Here is a 5,000-nt window from a genome sequence, read left to right as displayed (position 1 = left end):
GACAGACCTCCACCGTTCGAGAGAGGATGAATTCCTGCGTTGTTCTCTGAGTGCTTGCCTGGTTTCGGTTTGCCAGTCCCCGCCTTCCCGCCCTCCCTCCCTCCCTCCCTCCCTCCCTCCGTCCGGGCAGCCGGGGATCTTGCTCGTGACCCTCTGGGCACCCCGTGCCGGCCGCCCCGGGCCCCGCCGGAGTCTCCGTGGGATTTGCCCCCGCCGAGGAGTCGCGTGGGGAGCGCGTTTCCTTCGAGGCAGCCTCCCGGCGACATCTCCCCAGCTTCCCCCCCCCCCCCGCCGTCTTCTGCCGGGGTCGCGCCGTGTCGTGCCGACCCGGGAGCTAGCTCCGAGACGGCCGCCTCAGGGCCGCGCCAGAGGCCCGCCGCCTCGCCCCAGCGGGCTGAGCTCAGGCGTTTGGGCGGCCCGGCGCTGCCGCGTCCTCGGTGGCCGGCCGGCGACAGGGACCCGGCCCGGGGACGTTGGAGCCGTTGTCGGGAGCCACCTGGCGGCCGCTTTTATATTGTCCCTTGTCTCTGGAGCTTCGGCGACCTTCGTGAGGGCTGTGACTCGGCCGCCGGGCCCGAGGCCGAGTTCCGGGAGCCAGGCGACGCTGGCGGTGACTGTCCCGGTGGCGCCCATGCGTGGGCGCCTCCTGCTGTCGCTTGAGATTGGGCGTGCAGGCCTATGAGGGTGTGACCGTCGCCGCGCTCTCGAGCCGGTCTGTGGGGCCGCCTGGTCTGGTCGACCAGCATCCGGCCGCGGGGACCGACCCGGCCACCCGACCCTCCCTCCTTCCTGCCTGCCTGCCTGCCTGCCTGCCTGCCTGCCTGCCTGCCTTCCTTCCTTCCTTCCTTCCTTCCTTCCTTCCCTCCCTCCCTCCCTCCCTCCCTCCCTCCGCCCCCCCCCACCCCGCCCGGTCACCACAGCGCCCCGCTCCGGAGGTGGGGACCGGCCCGTGCCCGTGCGTTTAGGGCGGTGGAGGGCGCGACGGGCTCGTTGGCGGGCGCGCGTGGGTCCCGGTGGTCGGATTCTTTCTGACCGATGCTTTTCCGAGTCGGACTCCGGAGGTGGGGACCGGGCTGGGCCGCGAGGGGTGACCCGGAGAGAGAGGCACGGGCCCGGGTGCGGTCCCTCGTGGGCTCCGGTCACCTGGGAGGTGCCTCCGTGCGAAAATATTTCCAAGTCCCCCTGGGTCCGGGGACGTGGACGGACCGGGACCCGCTCGCGCGGGTGGCCGGGGAGGGCGCACCCGGCCCTCTAGCGGGCCCACGTCGGTCCCGGTCGGCGGACGCGACTTTTTCTCACCCTCCCCCGCCCCCTCCTCCACCGCGAGTCCCGGCCGGGGTGGGGGTGGCGGTGGGGACGGGCCCGAGCCGTGCTGGGTGGCCCGGATAGGGCGGCCTGGGCCCGGGCGCGGTCCCTCGTGGGCCCCGCGCGTCAGAGGCGGCAGAGTGGGGTATTTCCTTTAACCAAGTCTTCGCCCGGGGACTCGGAGGGACCGCGGTACCTGCTCGCGCGGGCGATCCGGGGAGGGCGACCCCGACCCGCTCGCTGCCTCTGCCACGTTTTCCCGCCCCTCCCGCCCCGCCCCGCTTTGCCGCCACGCTCCTCGGGTCGACCAGATGGCCCCGAGAGAGGTCCGGGGCTGGTGTGGATGGGAAAGTGTTGGGGACGGGTGGGCGGACCGAGGTCCCGGGGAGCCCCCCCGAGGTTCGTGGATGGGCCCCGCTGCCGGGCGCCGTGATTTTTTTCGCCTGAAATGGGCCATTTTTGCCACCAGGTAGGTGCTGACACGGCCTCCTCTGGCGTCTGTCGCTGAGGATTCTGGGACTCTGGACGCGCGCAGGGCGCTGGGCTTTGGACCGCCGTCAGGCGCCCGAGCCGGCCCTTGCCACTTGAGCCGCCCGCTTGGGCCTGCGCGCCGGCTCTCGTGTGTGCGCCCGGCTGACCCGACCCGCGGTGCCGCCTCCGGTCTCTGGCTCACCCGAGGGCGGCGGGGCGAGGTGGCGCGTGGGTCTTCTACCCCGTGTGACTCCCCTTCCCCGCCGCAGGCACCCGGTGGTGGCTGAGGCGACCCCACCCCGCAGGCTCCGTGCCACGTGTCAGGCGTTCTCCTCCCGGGGTCGTCGGCCACTGTTTGCCTGAGAGAGAAGCGGGGGGCTGGGTGGCGGCTGAGGCTGAAGCGGGCTCCTCTGGTGAGGGTCCTCGCCGTGCCCCTCCCCCCTCGGGGCCCTTGTGGCCCCTGGCTCTCTGGAGTGACTGATCGATGTGGTGATGTCGCGCTCTCCTGGGCCGGGCCTAAAGTCGCGCCAGACGAGGGACGGACGTTCTTGGCGAACGGGACCGCTCTTCTCGTTCTGTCCGCGGGCCCCTCGCCTCCCTCGTCACGCCCTGCCGGCCTGCCGACGGGTGTGTGGGAGGCAGGGGTGGTGGTCTCCGGCCCTGACCCGCGGTCTCCCGCCTCCTGCCTCACGGCGTGGGCGGGGCCGTGGTCGTCGGACGCAGCAGACGCTCTCGCTTCGCCTCCTTGGCGTGTGCCTCGCGAGCGGTCCTCCCCGCGTCGGTGGGGGGGGCCGTCCCGCCACTGCGCCGCGCGCCCGCTGCTGGCGCGTGAGCGTGACTTGCTTGGTCCTCTGTGGTGCCCCTGGAGAGCTCCAGGCCGTCCCCTCAGGAGCCCGAGGCCGAGCGGTGGGTGTCATTCCCTCTTCCCCGCGTGCTCCTCGGGGTCTCCACCACGGTGGTGTGTCCCGTGAGTGGCTCTCTTGGGGGGGGGGTCGAGGCGGTAAAGGGCGGCGGGGGGCTTGCCTCTGTTTCTCTCCCTCGGTGGGGGACAGGTGCCTGCCACCTCGTCGCCGTCGTCCTCCCACGGTGTGCTGTGGGGGGGGACTGACTGTGGCCAGGCCAACGCCGCGTGTGCTGCCGCCCCCCACCGTGTGTGGGGGGGAGTCACACACGGGCGTGGTTGCGATCGTGTTGGGCCGGGGCCTGCGAGAAGGGGGGCTCCCCCTTCCGGAGCCCGATGGACGAGCCCGGGGGCGGCAGGGGTTGTGCCCCCCCAAGGCTGTGGCCGCGAACGCGCCAGTGGGCCGTGTGCTTACCCGTACCGCAGACCCCCCCAACCCTCCCACGGCCAGTCGTGGACTGGGGCAGCTCGTGGAGCGCCTCCGTGGGCCCGAAGGGCAGAGACGGTGGGTGGGGGATGACGCACCCTCGGTGAGAAAGCCTTCTCTAGCGATCCGAGAGGGAGCCTTGGGGTACCGGACCCCCCAGCCGCTGCCCCTCCCAAGCGTGCGGTGGCCACGGTGGCCACTGCCGGAGCACGTGGGCAGCAGAGGCCCTCGCCCTCGCGGGAGGGCTTGCGCCGGCCCCGCGGTGGGGGCCGAGCGCCGCTCTTTGCCTACCGCGGCCCGCGCCTCCCCCCTCTGAGTCGGGGGAGGGTCCCGCCAGGCCGGCGTCCGGTGCGGGGCCGCGCGTGCGCGTGCGCGTGCGGTGACCCGCGGTGGCGAGCCCGAGGTGGGGGTCGGGGACGCACGGATGTCCCGACTCCCCAGTCCCGCAGCCGCGGGGAGCCCGTCGCGCCTGCCCTCACCGCGAGTCGCGGCCGGGGGCGGTGTGTGGGCACGGTGCGGGTCGCCTCGCTCGGGAGCGCGTTTCCCCGGGGCACGAGCCCCGGGAGTCGGGCTTAGATGAAGGCGGATCTGGCGAGGACGGAGGGGGGATGTGAGTTTGGGCGGGACGGGTCCCTCCGTGCCACGTGGGGGGAGCCGTCGCACACCGGCGCCGGCGGCGGGGCCGGGTCGTGGGAGACCCCAGGGTGGCTGGGGCCGGCCGGCGTCCCAGGCGTCGTGGGACCGCCCTCGTGTGTGTGGCGGTGGGACCCCGCGCTTGTTTCCCTGGCGGCCCGGTCGTGCCTCGGCCCTTCCTGTCCCTGGGCGGGCGCCCCTGCGCCCCTGCCCCGCGGCCCTCGCCGCTGTGTGCGTGTGTTGCGTGCCGCCCCCTCCCCGTCGCCGCCGGCCCTCCACGGCCCCCAGCCCTCCGCGCCCCCTTCCCCGTCTGGGATCGAGCCGGCCTCGCCCACGTGAGGGTGCCGCCCGCCCCGGCCGCCGCGGCCGGCGGCGTCCCCGGGTGGAGCGCTCACGGTCCCTGAGGTGGGGCGGGCGGGCGCGGCGGCGGAGGCGTGTGCGGGGCACGTGGGGTGGCCGGTGTGCGCGCGGGAGAGTGTTGTTGTCGCGGGGCTGGCCGCGGCTCGTGGGTGTTTGGCGGTGGTGGTCGCGAGCCCCGTGAAGGGCGGGGCACCCTGGTGGGGGGCCGAGGAGGCCAGTCGGCGTCCTGGGTGCCGCGGGACCGCCCCTGCGCTGGAGGCCTCTGGCGGTGAGACCCCGTGTCGTGCCCTGGAGGCCGACTCGCGTCCGTGCCCTTAGGATGGCCCCCCGGGCCCCGCCTCGCGTTGGCGCGCGTCCGCCCCCGCCCGCCACGTCTGCCGTGAGGTCGTCGCCGCGCCTCCGCGACGGCGGCCGAGCCGGCCGCGCCTCGTCGGCCCTCTCCCCCGTCCGTCCATCCGCCCCGTCCGCCGCATCTGCCGACCCCCGGGCCGCGTCCCGCTGTGTTCCGCTTCCCGGGCTTGCCGCGGCACCGCTCCGTGGTCCGCCGCCGCCGCCCGTCCGCCCGTCCGCCGGCGTCGTGGCGTGCTGGGCGAGGTGGGGGGGACCGCCGTCCGTCCCCCCGCCGTGCCGCGCCCCGCCCCGGCGCGCTCGCGCGAGCGCGGGTCGTCGGGACCCCGGCCGGCCGTCGCGGGCCGGCCGCCGTGCCCGCGACGCCCCGCTCCCGTCGGGCGGGCGGGGAGGTGGGGGTGGCCGGGCCTCGGCCCGAGCCCCCGCCGCCCCCCGTCCGTGCGAGCGAGGGAGCGCGGGCGAGCGGGCACGCGCCGGCCGGCCTCCCGAGCGACCTGGCCGGTGCCCACGGCCCCGCTCCCGGGCCGCCGAGGCTGTGGGCCGCGCTGCTTTGGT

This window comes from Delphinapterus leucas, chromosome 21 (assembly GCF_059928025.1).
Source record: "Delphinapterus leucas isolate spDelLeu-1000000601 "Yukka" chromosome 21, BTC_Dleu_Yukka2, whole genome shotgun sequence".
NCBI lineage: Eukaryota > Metazoa > Chordata > Mammalia > Artiodactyla > Monodontidae > Delphinapterus > Delphinapterus leucas.
Note: the sequence above shows the minus strand (reverse complement) of the source record.